The sequence below is a fragment of the Pseudorasbora parva genome, chromosome 8 (genome assembly GCF_024679245.1).
Source record: "Pseudorasbora parva isolate DD20220531a chromosome 8, ASM2467924v1, whole genome shotgun sequence".
NCBI lineage: Eukaryota > Metazoa > Chordata > Actinopteri > Cypriniformes > Gobionidae > Pseudorasbora > Pseudorasbora parva.
The window spans coordinates 23,210,516-23,228,564 of record NC_090179.1 but is presented as its reverse complement, the minus strand read 5'-3'; the positions used below and the strand labels follow the sequence as shown (position 1 = coordinate 23,228,564).

Here is an 18,049-nt window from a genome sequence, read left to right as displayed (position 1 = left end):
GAGTTTAATGTCAGTCTACAGAATGTTTGTCGAACATGTTGTTAAACATAAACTGACAGAGTATTTTGTAATAAATAGGCTAAAGAAATATTTATTATCCCTTCTGTGCATTGCTTTAGCACACACTAACACACCTGTTTTTTACGCTAGTGTTTTGTTTGTGGAATCCTGGAAAAGAAAGGGGCTTATGATCAGATAAGTGATATCAGCCAGTATAAGGACTCCTAGATCCTCAATACAAAGCAAAGCCATATGGACAATATTTTCACAGCATTCACAGGATCGTTGTTTACATTTCAGGAGTAAAATAAAACTCTTTGTGGTTGGCTAATAACTTGGCCAAGTTAGTTCATCTTAATGATGGCATTGTTCATGTGGTAATCAAGAGCATATAGTTGCACCGAATCAACTCAGCCATCTGGATGATGTATCTTCCTGATTCTGAAACACTCTTTGTCAGATATTGTGAGGTCTGTTTGTCCAGCCAACAGAACACTTGAGAAGACAATGACTGAAATGGCAGGGAATTATATGAGCCAACAGCGGGAAAGATCAGTCAGAGTCCTTCCATGATCATCCAACATGGATAATAGGCATCCATTTGTAATGCCAATTCTGCAATCCATTTAGTCACAAACAGATGGGAGTCCTGCATAGGAATCCTAACCTAGAGAGAGAGACATGTCTGTTTAGAATACAAATTAAGTTTAAGCCACAAAATAGGAATAAATGCACTTATATATATATATATATATATATATATATATATATATATATATATATTATATATATATATAAAACTGCAAAAGTTCAAAATTTGCCTCTTTTTTTTACAGTGTAGTGACCTCAAGACCAGAGTCTGCGCAGCAGTGACCTCAAGACCAGAGTCTGCGCAGTAGTGACCTCAGGACCAGAGTCTGCGCAGTAGTGACCTCAGGACAAGAGTCTGGGCAGTAGTGACCTCAGGACCAGAGTCTGCGCAGTAGTGACCTCAAGACCAGAGTCTGCGCAGTAGTGACCTCAATACCAGATTCTGCGCGCAGTAGTGACCTCAAGACCAGAGTCTGCGCAGTAGTGACCTCAGGACCAGAGTCTGCGCAGTAGTGACCTCAGGACAAGAGTCTGGGCAGTAGTGACCTCAGGACAAGAGTCTGGGCAGTAGTGACCTCAAGACCAGAGTCTGCGCAGTAGTGACCTCAAGACCAGAGTCTGCGCAGTAGTGACCTCAATACCAGATTCTGCGCGCAGTAGTGACCTCAAGACCAGAGTCTGCGCAGTAGTGACCTCAAGAACAGAGTCTGCGCAGTAGTGACCTCAGGACAAGAGTCTGGGCAGTAGTGACCTCAAGACCAGAGTCTGCGCAGTAGTGACCTCAGGACAAGAGTCTGCACAGTAGTGACCTCAGGACAAGAGTCTGCGCAGTAGTGACCTCAGGACCAGAGTCTGCGCAGTAGTGACCTCAGGACAAGAGTCTGGGCAGTAGTGACCTCAAGACCAGAGTCTGCGCAGTAGTGACCTCAAGACCAGAGTCTGCGCAGTAGTGACCTCAATACCAGGGTCTGCGCAGTAGTGACCTCAAGACTAGAGTCTGCGCAGTAGTGACCTCAAGAACAGAGTCTGCACAGTAGTGACCTCAGGACAAGAGTCTGGGCAGTAGTGACCTCAAGACCAGAGTCTGCGCAGTAGTGACCTCAGGACAAGAGTCTGCGCCATAGGCGTCGCTAGGCCCTTTTTAGGGGGGCTTCAGCCCCCCTAAACTTATGCCTCAGCCCCCCTAAAAAATATGTGATTAACCTTTAAAACATATGAAACTGGCGGCAGGCTTCGGCTTCGTCCCGTTTTTTAGTCTGTCTCTCCAATCCGCAGCGGCTCTGAGCAGAGCGCAGCGCACGTCAGAAGCAGAGGTGTGTGTGTGTGTAAATCTGAGCGTCATTGGTCTGTCACCGCTCGTCAATGTCAAAATATTTGATAAAACCAATCAAATCAGAGTAGGCGGGCTTTATGGTCACACCGAAACTGCTGAGGCTGAGCGCAAATTTTAGCAGAGCAACTCGACGTCAAGTAAGATAAATGCAGCTAAATTAAACATTCATGTTTGACAGCTTCTGCTTTAAGTCAGAAATGTTAATCAAAAGAAAAAAATATTTAGGCAAATGAATAAACTTGTTGTGTCTAATTTTTAGACATTTTTAACTGGAAATATGCCAATGTGATTCATAATGTAGGCCTTAACGAACAGAAAATATTAACAAAGCCATTTTCATCAGATTAGGCGTAAGTTTAATAATGAATGTGTATATATTGTAAATTAATATAATTCTATTTGTAACATTCAGTAAATTAATAAAACGTCAGCTTTTTCAGCCTGTATTGGGCATAAGATTAGTAGCCTAATGAATGTTCATACTGTGATTTTAATAAACTTAAAACTTTGAAAAACAGTAAATTAACGTGTCTAAGAAAATTATTCATGAAACATAAATATCAGTATGTTAATATGTAAACCATATGCTCACTTTATTCACTGACGAAAACGGAAAAAAAACAGTCAAAGCTCAGCGTTATGAAGAGACAGGGCAAGATAAAAACAGAGAAAACGAGAGATGTGGAGATAAGACAAATAATTTACTGCCCAGTGACATGGTTTTCAAGCTATTGTTATCAATTTTTTTGGCCTTCAGAACATCTTAAAATGCTCATATGTAGATCATAGAAATCCAAATTTTCTCGGGGGACCATGTTAGAACCCCCTAACATTTGGGATCTTGGTTATTATAAACCTGCCTACATTATTGGGTATGATAATTGCATGTACAGTATGGCCATGGCCCATGCATTAAGGTATTAATATTTGCTTTATAAGTAATGATAAACAGCCAATATCTTCTGGGTATGCATGTTTGTAAGCTATTAGTTAATAGCGCAATTTGGACCCTAAACTAAATAGTGTTACCATTTTTTCTACAGACCTACCCTCACTGGGGGCTGAGCCCCCCTAAAATAAGAATCCTAGAAACGCCCCTGGTCTGCGCAGTAGTGACCTCAGGACAAGAGTCTGGGCAGTAGTGACCTCAAGACCAGAGTCTGCGCAGTAGTGACCTCAAGACCAGAGTCTGCGCAGTAGTGACCTCAGGACCAGAGTCTGGGCAGTAGTGACCTCGGGACAAGAGTCTGCACAGTAGTGACCTCGGGACCAGAGTCTGCGCAGTAGTGACCTCAAGACCAGAGTCTGCGCAGTAGTGACCTCGGGACAAGAGTCTGCGCAGTAGTGACCTCAAGACCAGAGTCTGCGCAGTAGTGACCTCGGAACAAGAGTCTGCGCAGTAGTGACCTCGGGACAAGAGTCTGCGCAGTAGTGACCTCGGGACCAGAGTCTGCGCAGTTGGCACCTCAAGACCAGAGTCTGCGCAGTAGTGACCTCAAGACCAGAGTCTGCGCATTAGTGACCTCAGGACAAGAGTCTGCACAGTAGTGACCTCAGGACCAAAGTCTGCACAGTAGTGACCTCAGAACCAGAGTCCGCGCAGTAGTGACTTCAGGACCAGAGTCGGCGCAGTAGTGACCTCAGGACCAGAGTCTGCGCAGTAGTGACCTCGGGACCAGAGTCTGCGCAGTAGTGACCTCGGGACCAGAGTCCGTGCAGTAGTGACCTCAGGACAAGAGTCTGCGCAGTAGTGACTTCGGGACCAGAGTCTGCGCAGTAGTGACCTCAGGACCAGAGTCTGCGCAGTAGTGACCTCAGGACCAGAGTCTGCGCAGTAGTGACCTCAGGACCAGAGTCTGCGCAGTATTGACCTCAGGACCAGAGTCTGCGCAGTAGTGACCTCAAGACCAGAGTCTGCGCAGTAGTGACCTCAGGACCAGAGTCTGCGCAGTAGTGACCTCAGGACCAGAGTCTGCGCAGTAGTGACCTCAGGACCAGAGTCTGCGCAGTATTGACCTCAGGACCAGAGTCTGCGCAGTAGTGACCTCAAGACCAGAGTCTGCGCAGTAGTGACCTCAGGACCAGAGTCTGCGCAGTAGTGACCTCGGGACCAGCTGCACATTTGCTCCATACTCCACAGCTGCTCATTTGCATTTAAAGGCACAAGATCGAAAACAGCCAGTTCTTAGCTGTAGAAAGAAATGGTAAAAATGTAGCTCCTCCTGTTACTAATGTCGTTAAATACACACTCTTGTATTTTTGTGTAATACTTTTGTCAAATACTTTTTTTTTGCTTAAAATCAAAGTTTGTTGTAGGCTATTGTAATTCACCCTGTAGCTGGTTGACTTGGTTCATGGGTTATAACGCTTTAACAAAGAGCTTTTAAAAATGAATGGGAAAAAAATACTTCCAGAACCGACGCTGACTCTATTGGTCGATCTCATTTGAGTGACAGGTTGTCCCGCCCTCGTCATTAGAGAAGAGAAGTTGCTACAAGAGGCAGTAGAAATTATTTTGATTATATAACATGAAGGCAAAAAAGAAATTGTGCACAGATTAATCATTTTTAATAAATGTTGCAATATTTCATTAAAACAGTATTGAAAAACTAGACTTTTTTCTGGAAAGAAAATATACAGGAAAAAGTATTTTGGTAATACATCGATAACAGCAGGCTACAGTGTTTGTTTATATGTTCTGTATTAACCTACTGTATATCTTAACAAAATAAGGAAGGGCCATTCGATTCATACACTTGATAAGCCTTGCCCTTTGAAGTGATGCAAAGCCCTCGCGGGTTTGTGAAACGGCGATCTCTCCATCTCCATCCAAACGTAACTGAACCCTAGCCTGGCCCTCGCTGAGGAAACAATAATTCTCTCCTGTTTCAACAGCCCAAGATAACTGAGAATAAAATAATGAAGTTAGTTGTTTTTCTGGAATAACTAGAAGGGGCCGAGATCAGGCCTAAGGACAGTAGGAATATTTTCTGCTGCTCTGTGAAACCAGTGAAGACAAGCCTTACATGATTTTGATTATCCTTCATGTTCACTTGAACTTTTTTTGGTTTGGCAGGCAAAATGTAAAAGCACTTTTGGTTCACCCTTCTCATAGGGTTAGCAAAACATTTAGCTCTTGATTAAAGTGGACAAACTAATCTCACTTTAGGCCGGGGCGTTTTAAGCACTGCTGCACCGTGTGCATTTAAAACAAGCAGTGTTAATTTTATACCCTGTTCTTTGCTTACTTTAATCGTGCTACAAATCGAATCCATACCTAAATATTCCATGCAGCACTTGCAAAATGATGGCAAATTATCAGACCTTCAAGTCAGAATGGAGGATTTGCTTTAATCATGAACTGCATCTGGAAATAACAGTATTCAAGTGCAATATTCAGGCTTTTAAGCCACCCCACCCCACCCTTTTTCATCCTAGGCAGTCTTTGTCTATTCATGATTACTTGTCATTTGTCATTCATTATATGTATTTACCCTGGTAATAGTTTTTAGAATAGGCTCAATTTTAATGCCTCAATTTCTAGAGCCAAAGTAAAGCAACACTAAACAGGGAGTCTGTAAAAGTGCTCTCGTCTAAAGACGGAGAACAAAAAGATGACACAAGGGCTGGTATATGGTTCCCCTTGATTTGAGCCAGCTGTGAACCCATTTGCCGTTTGGGGTCTGGCTAAGGTTCTGTCCCCTGCCTAAATGTACTTTGTCACCCCATACACATGCAGACATGCCCTGCACACACACCATTACTTGCTAATTTGGCAGTAAATATACATTGAAATGCCTTTGTTTACATTTAGAAATGGAATCTACCATTTGTGTTCAATCAGTGGATGAAGGCAGTACGCTGTTTAGACCCCTTTTAATGTAAAGATAAAAGGCCAGGTGTTGCCTTGTTTTATCCACAAAGGCCACCGTACTGATGTTTAAATAGGCCTATGTTCTTCTTGGTTTTAGTGTGTAGAAATAATGGACCCAAGCTCAGATTTCGTTGTCATAAATAATTTTTAAGGTACAAACTGCAGCAGGCTAGTGTTTTGTCTTTGTTACTTTAACTATTGACCACGCGTTATATTTCAGTTACTTGTTTCTAGCACTATTTCTAGATTGCTTGTTTGTCACAGTTGGTAATAACTACATTTTTATTATTTGTTTTTTATGTATTGCTTAGCTTTTGCTTTTGCTTTGCTTTGCATTTTGTCATCCTTTGCATTTTGTTTTGTTTTGCTTTGCATTTTGTTTTGTTTTGCTTTGCATTTTGTTGTGCTTTCAATAATTTGTTTAGCTTTTTTGTTTCGTTTAGCTTTGCTTTGCTTTCAATGATTGGTTTGCTTTTTGTTTTGTTTCATTTCGTTTCATTTGCTTTGCTTTGATTTGCCTTGCCTTGCATTTTTGTTTTGTTTTGTTTTGTTTTGTTTTTTTGCTTTGCTTTATTTTGTTTTGGTTGGTTTTGTTTAGCTTTATTTTGTTTTGGTTGGTTTCTTTTCCTTTTGCTTTGTTTTGTTTTGTTTCACTTTACTTTGCCTTTTTGTTTTGTTTTGTTTCAATTTTTTGTTTCGCTTTATGTCTAGCAGTGATTTTGTATGCTGAAACTGTTATAGCTGTTAAAACTGTTGTAACTATTTTGTTAAATATTTGTTCTCTCCAAAATCAAAGTTCAATATCAACATATATAATACTACTACTACTACTACTACTACCTACTACTACTACTACTACCTACTACTAATAATAATAATAATATTTTGGTCACATATATCATTTATATAATTTGTTGATTTTATTATGTGTTGACTTTCATTAATTATTTTCTGTTTCATAATTGTTTTAATTTTTATATTTTTCTGAAAAGCCTTTGATGACATTTTGACACTATTTAAGGTATAGGTGTACATCTTTTTGGCAGTGAAAGCAATACTACTAGATGGGCGCTTGGCAAGCCTTTGGTGCATTCCATTATTGTATAGTTTGAAAAGAATGAAATATAAACCAAGATCAAGCCTGTCTGGATCAAACTGTATCCATTAAATCAATTAAGCTGGAGTATTTTGACAGAGTTGTAAATCACTGCGGACAGACCCGTTGAGATTGCCAGGGATGTGTCTCTCTGATATGACAGGGATTGTGTAAACAGACAGAAGAGCCGTCAAACAAGGGCCCTAAGCAACATGTAAGGACCATTTTCTCTAAGGTAATTTAAAAAAGAATGAAAATTAACTGCTTGTTAAAACGTCTGATATTTTAAAACATTAACTCATTACCTTTCCTGTAAATGTTCACAAGTAAAGAACTCTAAAATCTACCTCATGTTATTTCACAGCAAGATGGGAAGGTTTCAGGCACTCATGAAGAGTTGTCTCAAATACACCCGGCAGGGCTGTGGACTGCAGGGAAACTGGCCAAGAGAAGAGAAAAACAGTCAGTAAAGGGAGCCAATTTGAATGAGGTAAGTGACAGTTTGATGTTATGTGAAGGGATTCGACTAGCAGGTGCTTTGGAGGCTTTTTTTAACAGACATTTGAACTTTTGTGATTTGTAAAAAAAATTCCCAAGCCAAAAACAGCGGGGTAACAACAAGAGTCAAATAGTTGACCAAATTAATTAGCGAAATGACTTTTCTTGTTGCCTTGCAATAAAACATGTATCATCACAAATCAATAGGCCAGACCACCGATCACAACTGACCCTTGCATAAGCGCACCAGCGTAATTTAGACCGCTGTCACTGAAATAACCATGGTGGAGCAATTTCAAAGTCTGTGACTGTGTGATGTGGCCAAAGGACTGACCACAAAGTACTGCAGCAGATCCTTTAAAACATTACCTGGCTTTTCCACTCGAGTGGTTTATAAGCTAAAACGGGCAATATCCCTCAGTTAACAAACAATTGTGTTGTGCACGTCTTGATGTTTGGGTGATAAATACATGAGATGTGAACATTCGAAATAAGCAACAGAGTTTGTTTGGATTCCTTGCAGTAAAAAACTCAAGATGGCAATGGAAAAATGTTGTTGACAACCGGTAAGAGATGTAAATCATCCAATATAAACACATTTAAACAGATAGCAAAGAGTTCTTACTGAATATGAGTTGGTTTGATACATTTGATAAGGAATTTGCTTCTATTTGTGCGTTTGACCTTTTGTGTGGAAAGTCATTTGAATGTTGAATGACAGTGAGATTGCAATGTGTTCAAAGCATCATAACTCTGTTTTCCTGTGGTTTACACAAAAGCTTCGAGACAGTTGCGCAGATTCACGAGAGCTCGGCCCATGTCTCCATTACGTCTCTGACATGTTGGCTACATATGCTCCCCTGATAGATCATCCTAATCAGTGTTAGCATTGTGCAGACCGTAAACATTTCCAACGTAAGATTAATCTTTCAGTGTGTTTTGTATCTCGCTGTAGTTTGCTGGCGGCAACATTAGACTGACGAATCTTTTCGGTTTTTCACAGTATCCTGTTTACGATGGTTCTTCTTTGAAATTAAAATTGGTGTGACAATCTATCTAAAAATCTATATTAAGTCTATATTATTTATTTATTTCTCCTGTCAGCAGAGGGCCTGGATTGAATTCCTCTGATTAAAGCAGTTTGTGCAGTGCTGGTGGGGATTTTTGTGATATTAGTCCAACGACGAAGACTTGTATTATCTCAAATTGCTTCAGAGGGACTGTGTTTGCAATTGAGATACAGTGAATTGCTTAGGATAAATGTCTGCTAAATTATACATTTTAATTTCCGCTTTATTTTATTTGGCCAAATCAAAGCTGTTGTACTGAAAGTACACTACTCTGCACCCATTACCCTCCCTTCTAGCATGCATCAAGCTGACATGAAATAAACATTGTAAACATGACCTCATTGTGCGAAGTGTAGTGTACAAACTGCCATTAAAGTCATAATCCGAATCAGATACCGAATGGTAAACGAATGACCCCGCCCCGCCTCGTTTTATGTCGTTTTAACATGTTCGCCCACAAACAAATAAATACAACAGAATGACAGTTTTGAATTTGACAGGAAATAACTGTGGTCGCTCAGACATCATGAATCAACTACATGCTGAAAATGAGCTTACGGGTTTGCTTGGTCTTGTTTGCCTGATGGGTTCCACTCCACCCAGATACAAATGTTCTGGTTTCACTGCAGAGTCCAATAACATTTAGTCATCCTGGTTTTAAACATTTAATTAGGTGTTTACTATTTTGCAGACATACATTTATACGCTGAGATGCATTTATGACTGTTTTGAAGGCCATTTTTAGCCTGTTAAGGTGTATATAGCTAGAGCTTTTCAATGCTAACATCAGTTTGTAACTCGGCTAACTCAGAAAACTAGTTTGTTCTTTCAGGAGTTTCTAATGGGGTTTAAGAATACCAATTTTCAATTTATGAGTAAAATTAGGTCTGTGGTTAACATTGCTTAAAGAGATTGGAATCAATTACACCTATTCATACAGCAAATGTGAGTTTTAAAAATCTAAATGCTAACAAGTTGCTACATAAGGACTATTATCTACCATAAGGATGCGTTTACACACTTCACTTTGAAAAAGAAAGTAATACTTTAATTGAGCGAGGACGCATTGATGGTGGTTCCCAAACCTGTCCTGGAGGACCCCCAGCACTGCACATTTTGTATGTCTCCCTAATCAGACACACCCACTTCAGGTCTTGCCATCTCTACTAATGAGCTGATGAGTTGGATCAGGTGTGTCTGATGAGGGAAACATGCAAAATGTGCAGTGCTGGGGGTCCTCCAGGACAGGTTTGGGAACCACTGGATTAGATTAAGGCCTAGTCCACACGTACACGGGTATTTTTATTACCGGAGTTTTTCCTCCTCCGTTTTAAAAAACAATCGCGTCCACACAAGCACGGTTTTAAAAAAAAATCTGTCCACATGAGAACGCAAAACTACGCTATGATTGGCTGCCTGATTTCCACATGGGTCCCATTCACTGCACCGATGCACATTGCACTGACTGAGGGATGCCATGGGCTCAAGTGAAACACTTCCTACAAGTTCCTTTGCTTTGGACTCAGTGACAGGTACTGTATACAGGTGCAGGGCCGAAGTGGACTGTAATAGCTTCACACACTTGCTTTACTATTTTGTATTATCGCATAGAATCGACTCACGTAAATCAAAAGGAGATGTGGAAAATCTGACATCAAACAAAGGAGAGAACGGCGCGCACTTCAATTTAAAAAAACGAAATCTCCGGTTTCACCATCTACACGACAACGCTGTAACCGGAGTTTCTAAAAATCTTCACCCTGGCCGGAGTTTTCAAAAAAGTCCGGTTTTAGTAACCGGATACAGCGTTTGCGTGTGGACGAACAGCCAAACCGCGTAGAAAAAGCCGCGGTTTTGAAAATACCCGTGTTCGTGTGGACAGGGCCTAAGTGACAGTAAAAATATTTAGGCCTATAATATTACAAAAGATTTCATTTCAAATTAATGCTATTCTTTTAAAATTGCTATTTAACAATGTTGCATGTTTTAACAATGTTACAACTGTTTTCAGCATAATAAAATAATGTTTCTTGAGGAGCAACAGCATATTAGAATGATTTTTGAAGGATCATGTGACACTTGTCAAGACATTTGTCATCACAGGAATAAATTACATATTTGAATATATTAAAGGTGCCATGAACGGGCTTTTAAAAAAAAAAATGTATACTGCTGTCTGAGGTCATCTAATGACGTTTGTGTTGATTTTACATTCAAAACATCATAATGAATAAGTAATAGGCTATTTTCTAAGCTGGTTTTGAGGCTCTCTCCTGTACCCTCGGTTTTGATGCCGCACTGGAGATTTGGAAGTAAACGCCCACAGCTAGGATTGGATACAATTAGCATATTTAATGAGCTTTACATTAAATATGTCAGTTCACATGAGGGAGGGATTGTTTTGAAAGCGGCAACCCGGATGATTCTCTCACAGGGCTCGTAAACATCTTTATCAAACAAACACAATGATTTATTTCTCATCCACCCGCAATTGATTTAAATACTATTTTTTTATTACCTGGCTGCCCGATCGGTGAATATTAGCGCAAACTGCACGCAGATCAGGAAAGGAATATAATTTCACTATTTGAGATTCACCGGCCTGCCGATGGACTTGCATTTTGGTCGCCCATCTGGAAAACACATAGCTCTGGGACATTGGGCTTTGTGAGTGCTTGCCCATACATGTCTGAGTCTGACCCCGAATCACAATGAACCAACAAATAAGGGGATTCTCCACCCTGTGACAGTGCTAAAGGTATGTTCTGTTAGACTCCTACATATAATCAAAACGATCTACAGCAATGCAATACTATTACATATAAAAAAGACGTTACTCACATTAATTTGTGTGGCACCATTCCTGTCAGATCCAGTATAGAAGGCACAGCATTGTGTTTTAATCTCAATATGTCTGCAAATCCAGTATCGACCTGAGACTTGTTTACAAAAGATTCTGCAGTGAAATTAAGTAAACATAGTACAATGTCTTCCCCGCGTGAGCTGGAACTTCATTAAAAATAAATGTAAAAAAAAAAAAAAAAGTATCACACATTCCTAATATTAGGATCCGAATGAAGCTTATGCAGTGACTGTGTTCTTCCACAATCAGGAATAGCGCAATATCTTGCTATCTTCTGACTAGCACGATCCGAACCCGAACAGCTTCATGAGTCGGTGGGCGGGGCTACTGAATTAGACATGCTTATTATTCTGTAGAGGTGTGTTTCACCACAAGATGGCGTCAGGGTAAGGCACATTCTGAGATTGTTTGTTTTCTGGGCCTGGTGTCTATAAAAGCTTTTCTTCGACTAACAAGGAAGTTTTCAGCTCTGAAACTTACAGGATATTCTTATATATTATATCAAAAGCTCAAGGGAAAGGTAATTTCTCAATTCATCACCCCTTTAAAATAGAAGCAATTCTAATAAAATCTAACTGCATTTTTGATTAAATAAATGCAGCCTTGGTGAGCATGAGAGCCCAAATATCTGACTGATTAAGTTGAAGAATAAAACAGGGCCATTTCTTGGCGTAATGTTAACCACAGACTTATTTTCTTATCCTAGACTTATATGGCTACAAACTGAACAGCTATATTGCCTTGTATCAGTTATAGTTACATGTCACCATTAAGTAAACCTCTTATTAAGGTGTACTTTGAAACTGATTGAAACAAACAAAAGTATATGACCTTGTTTCCCATCTCCATAATAGTCAGATGTCTCTCAGCCACGTGCTACCGAAGGAAGAGGATCTGTAGTATATCTTTATTTTCTTTCCCATCCAGCACACATGAAAATTTGCAGGTTCTTTGGACTCGAGGGTGTACGAGACAGATTTTTCTTCATTTTTCAGCCTAACTTGCTGCCAAGCCTGTCTTCTCCCTAAACTCCTTTCATATAAATAAACTATATAGTATATTTTTTCAGGAAAACTTCATCTCCTGTCTAATGTATTTTTGTATCTAGATTTTGGCATTGCCTTGCTATCCCATGGGCTCTTAAACACTATCACTTGATACAATGTAGACCGCAGTATACGTCGCTTCTGCTCGACGGCTGAACGTTCAGGTCATTATCACGGTTTATTTGTACTCTTTTTTAGTAATGAAGAAATATTAAATATTCATTAATTCCAAACTGTATACATCCGTGCTTTAAATAAATCATAACATACTGCACTGTTATTCCTTTGAGAGGCTTTACACAAATACACAACTGATGTATGTTGCATGTGCGTTTGTGTGTTATGTATTTCTTAACTCTGAATAAACAATGTATAACTGTAACGTATATGGAACAATATGCCTGTCAATTTAAAGTTTAAATAAGATGAATGGAACTTTCCATGTTTTTTTTTTTTTTTTTTTTTTTTAACATACAGTATGGGATATCATTCAAGTAAGACTCCACTGAGGTTTCCTATGAGGCTAAAATACATTTCTGATGGATGTATTGATAAAAATATTTGGAAAGGTGTTTAGCACCAGACTGAAACTATTGAGTAGGTTCTGCACAGTACAAGGTCATTAGGATCTGTGTCAAAGGGATTTATATGCAAACAGACAGTGATTTGTTCTTTTGTTGTCTCGTAGGATTGATGGGGCCAGAAAGTGATCCAAGGTCATGGCTCCAGCACTGCAGCAGATGAAAGTAAACGTCCTCCAGGGCGTTCAACATGCTTCTCTTAGACAACCGCCAGATGGGAGGAAGTTACATGACCTGACGTTAAGTCTGTTGCCTTCTTGGCCTTCGCTCGCTCACTCTCACCCAGACCACATCGCAATTCGCAAACCTGTAAGAATGACAGACTTCTCAAGATTACTTTTTTCGACACCTTTTTTCCCTCCTTATATAGCCTATTTTGGATGTGTGTGCATTATATAATGTGGATTGCATGAATTAGTTATAAATCAGATGGCGTGCTAAATTATTTTCACTGGTAATATTTAAAGAAGCATAGGCTACTGAACACGTGAAATGAATAGATCAAATAAGATGGATGTAGAGAAAAAACAGACATACAGACAGACCGATAGATTGATAGGGACTTATGTATTTTGGATGTGTGTGTTTATTTTTGTCTTGTCATATATTATATAATATGGATTGCATGGTTTAAATTAGTAATAAATCAGATGGCACGCTAAATTATTCTCACTGGTAATATTTAAAACAGAACATGTGAAATTAATAGAACAGATTGGATGGATGTACGGAAAATAAGAGATAGATAGATAGATAGATAGATAGATAGATAGATAGATAGATAGATAGATAGATAGATAGATAGATAGATAGATAGATAGATAGATAGATAGATAGATAGATAGATAGATAGATAGATAGATAGATAGATAAAGAGAGACATACATTCAGTTCCCTATGAAGAAGACTGGTGGCACCAAAGTCTGCACAAATCACGTCACAATGTTTTGCCCCGCTGTCGCCCCCGTTCGGTGAGCTCACGCTATTACCGCGCTCTTACACGTGCTTCATGAATATTCACGCGGGAGTGGGACGGCTGGTGTAGAGTTTCACTCCAGGAGGTTGAGAGCGTGTGTTGGAAGTGTGGATTCTAGAGTTGGATGCTGTTGTCGATGCTGACGGACTGATTTCATCCTGTCTACTGCGCTCAGTTTGGAGGACAGAGCCCTTTATGAGTTGGTGCAGCGTATTCTGAGCTTGACAACAACAGGGAAAATACAGAAAACTGGAAATACACTAGTGGAAGTTATTGTGGCACGCGAAAGTAAACTTGTGGGAAGATGGATATAATCTAAAACGGATTTTTTGAAACGACATTTCATTTTTGGGTGGTTTTCCTGCAGTTACGTTGGCACAGGCTGGATCTCTCTCATTGGAAAGCACGAACAGATGAGTGTAAGTGTTTCATGGATTCATGGATCTCAGTGGATATTTTATATCATAATTAAGCGACGCGACAAAAGTACAACGCCTCTATCATTGTCAACGCGCGCGCTTATGGCAAGCCGAATTAACAGTTATTCCTTAAATCTGGTATTTATCTTGATGTTACTAATACTTATATTTTTCTTGTAATAAATAACCCAATGGTGACTTTTATCTATCTAATAAGCCACTTCTACTTATTAACTTCTACTTATTAACTGAGTTTTACAATTATTCAAGTTTTACTGTTACAAACAGTAAATAAAGCAATTGTAACAGATAAAAAAATAAATCAAATATTCAAATCAAATCAAATCAACTTTTGTCGGAACTCTAGTGTCTGAATAAAAGGTAGTAGTCTAGAAGGTTGTAGTCTAAAGGTAGAAGAGTATAGACAACTAGAATAGATAACTAAAGCCATCCTGTTTACTAACTGGAAATAGGAGCTATTAAAATTTGAATACATTATTAGTACAAAAAAATAAAATTGTAGGATATTTGGCACAATTGCATTAATTACTAATTAATGACTAATAATTTAAAAATAGATGCTAGTTAGTTTTAATGAATAAATGTTAACATAGCTTGCCATAGACAATTACAGACTTTGTGGACTAGGATGGAAGCATGCCATAATGTCACATTTTGTCACTGTGCATGTCTGGGACTGGTGACATTGAAATCACTGTGGTTATCATCACATATCTAGTTTTGAAGTCCATGGCCATACATTAGTTTTAGCATGCAGCGTTTCATGTGCAATCCAAAGCTTAGGTGAGACCATTGAGATGTCAAGGGAGAAGGCAATTCAGACTTGAGAATTTCTTTTTTTAGTACATTGTGTTTGTTTGTTGTTTATTTTATGGGTTTAATACATCTTCAGGTCAGATGTTTGCATCTGTAGTTTAGATTTATGGTTTAGATATGATGGTTATGCTGATTGGAAATTTAAGGTGGTTATTGTATGGTTACTGTAAATTTTCTGAAGTTGAATTACATGCATCTTTTTGTTTGTTTCTGGTAGAGTAAATGTTAGGCAACTCTAATAAAATTGCTGGAACAAGACCTACACCGTTGTGTTAGTAATGGTTTAATGCAATTTATCTGACAATCGGTCATAAAACAGCTGATACTGATATCAATACTAAGTTGAGAGCTATTATATTTCTTAACCATATAGTAGAAGTCAGTTGGTTGAGAGATGTTCTGTGGTTCACCGTACTTGCAACTACTGCAGTTCGGCCACTGAGCTTCAGTTATTTGTATATTCTGCACTGCTGGTTTTAATCTAGCCTTGTATTGGTGTAACCCATGTGTGAGCCACGAAACCCTCCAGAACATTTCTTTTCATTGAGGGGGCGATTTCTATTGCATAACTTTAGTTCCTTGCTTTTGAGAATGAATCGGAGAATACATCAAATGTCAGAGGAGCAGCTGTGGCAGCCTGTGAAAACTTTGAGAGCTGAGCTTTGTAAATCTCGCCTCCAATCTAAAGGAAATGGGAGGTTACTTCAAAATGATTGCATCTGATTTCAAATTCAACAAATGCAAGTTTTGCATTCACTATATAACATGCAAAATTTCCATTAAATTACAATTTTAATGTGTTTATTAATGTTACCCACAGCTTGACCTTTCTTGGCCAATGCACTCAAATGATAGTTTTGGCAATGTGTTGAACCTCAGAGGAAATCAGTTGCAGAATAACGGGGGCAGATGTCCAGTGGTCATTTATTTAACTTGGTTGACACACCAGATCATATAGATTTTCTCTCCTTGCAAGACATTCCTCTTAAATTGGTTCATCAGTGGAATTCTTTTGTCAGCCATAGAGAAGTGCTGTGCTTTTGTGTTGGTGACTGGCCCGGGTTCATCCAGACCACATTCCAAATCTCCCTCTGAGGACGAGAATAAGTAATATTCATCAAGATAATAAGGTTGTTTACGCTCATTTAGCTCAGTTGACTTCCATTTCTGTGGTTTGTTGGTTGCCGTAGTGCGATAACGCAGATATTAAGCTACTGTTTTCGCCTCTCTCTTTGATTTTAGAGGCTATTAGATTACAACGCTCGCCCATCGCCATCCGTTTGTTAAACACCACATGTTCGCACTCTTGGTTTTGGGATCCATCCATAAGATTAGTGAGTCACATCTCAAGTTAATTCATGTTTTAGTTTGTTCAGGTGAAGTCATGAGCTTGAAAATGAACCGTGTTCCTCACGCAAATAAGCAGACTGCATTAGGTCGTATATATTATAATGGTGTTTAAATAAGAACAACATGTTCGATTCAACATCCACAATGAAACATTGAGAATCTAATAAATCAAAGATAAAACAAGAAAGCGACTGTGCTAGACAGGAAGTGTAGTTGATTCTGGAGCAAGCCGAGCTGAGGAAAGGTTTAGAGCTTGAACCATTTTTTATTAGTTTCTAGACTAAGTGAAATTTATAAAGTTTGCTAAGAAAATAGCCGCGGAATTGATGTCCGACCCTCAGGCAGAGCAGAACCAGATCGAATGCTGAAGGGCTTTCAAGACATTCCAGGGATTATGTCACCAGACTCTCTTCCCAATGGACGATCGGTTAATTTCTCAGCTCCGTCCCTGACCTCGGACTGTCTCGGGTGAGCTGAGATTCACTCGGATGTTGGGGGAAAAAGCGGGGTCGTTGCGCAGTCACACAACTCACTACTTTACATCACTCTTGATCTCATCCTTTTGGCTCAGGAAATGATTCTCTGATGATCAGACAGTTCCAGTACCTCTGCTGTGGTGTAGTTAAACCCATCCTTACAGGTCTCTGGTGGAGCACTAAAACCGTAAGCAGTTGCAGCATCTGGTCTCCAGAGTGGTGTACAGAGCGGACAGAAGAGATTGCATGCCAGAGGGTTCTTACCCCTAATCTGCATTTCTCATTAGGTTCTGAAGGGAGGTGTGTCTCTGCACACATGTCTTATAAAGCCATGTAGGGTCAGTGTGTGAACTTCATGTGTTTACTGAAAAACTGTATGTCCACATGAACTATTGCCTTTGTGCCCTGCTGCTGGTTGTGTTAAGGGGACTGTCACTGTAATAAGTGTACAGTTTAGGACAACTGTAATATGATATTAGTGAACACCTGTAGCTTAGATTTTGCATAGGTATGCATGTTTGTTGCCCTTAGAATGTCTAATAATTATGGTTTTGCAAGTATTTTTTTATATATTTTATTATAACCAACTATATATAATGTATAATAATGTTTATTTATAATGATTATTTACACCATCACACCACACACAGAAATGGGAGATCATGCTGTACGCACACAAACATTCATGAGCACAGAAAGTTATCATTGGCTGCCCTGCAACGTTTATTAAAGGGATAGTTCGCCCTAAAAATTAAATTAAAGGGATGCAAATTCTGCTATCATTTACTCACCCTCAAGTCATTCCAAACCTGTATGAATTTCTTCAAATAAAGGAATATATTTGGAAGAATGTTTGGAAGAGGCTGTTCTCTTCATGGATACGTGATATGCGCGTTTGTGAGACTATAGTGCCACAGTTCATTTTGTCTCGCTTAGAAAAAGCACACAAGTTGTGAGAAATCAAGACTGATAAATACATAACCTGGTAAAAAACAAGTATCTGTGTACTTTCTTCACTGCGCTAAATAAATATCTTCGG

The 18,049-nt window shown here is 39.2% G+C and overlaps 1 protein-coding gene and 1 long non-coding RNA gene across 3 annotated transcripts in view; one reads left to right on the top strand and one right to left on the bottom strand.

Moving 5' to 3' along the window:
- Positions 1-489: 489 nt before the first annotated feature.
- Positions 490-11,395, bottom strand: LOC137084293 (uncharacterized). Its single transcript, XR_010906727.1, has 3 exons — positions 11,304-11,395; positions 7,242-7,333; positions 490-667 (listed from the first exon to the last, which is right to left on the bottom strand). It is a non-coding gene; the product is annotated as an uncharacterized lncRNA (long non-coding RNA).
- Positions 11,396-13,065: 1,670 nt separating this feature from the next.
- The window catches only part of dchs1a (dachsous cadherin-related 1a), a 130,211-nt gene continuing 125,227 nt past the window's right edge, over positions 13,066-18,049 (top strand). The window contains exon 1 of one of the 2 annotated variants that reach the window (XM_067450444.1): positions 13,066-13,261. The gene's annotated coding sequence lies outside the window, so the exon portion shown is untranslated. Of the gene's footprint in view, positions 13,262-14,002; positions 14,348-18,049 lie in introns of those variants that run through there. The other variant, XM_067450443.1, reaches the window with a different exon arrangement.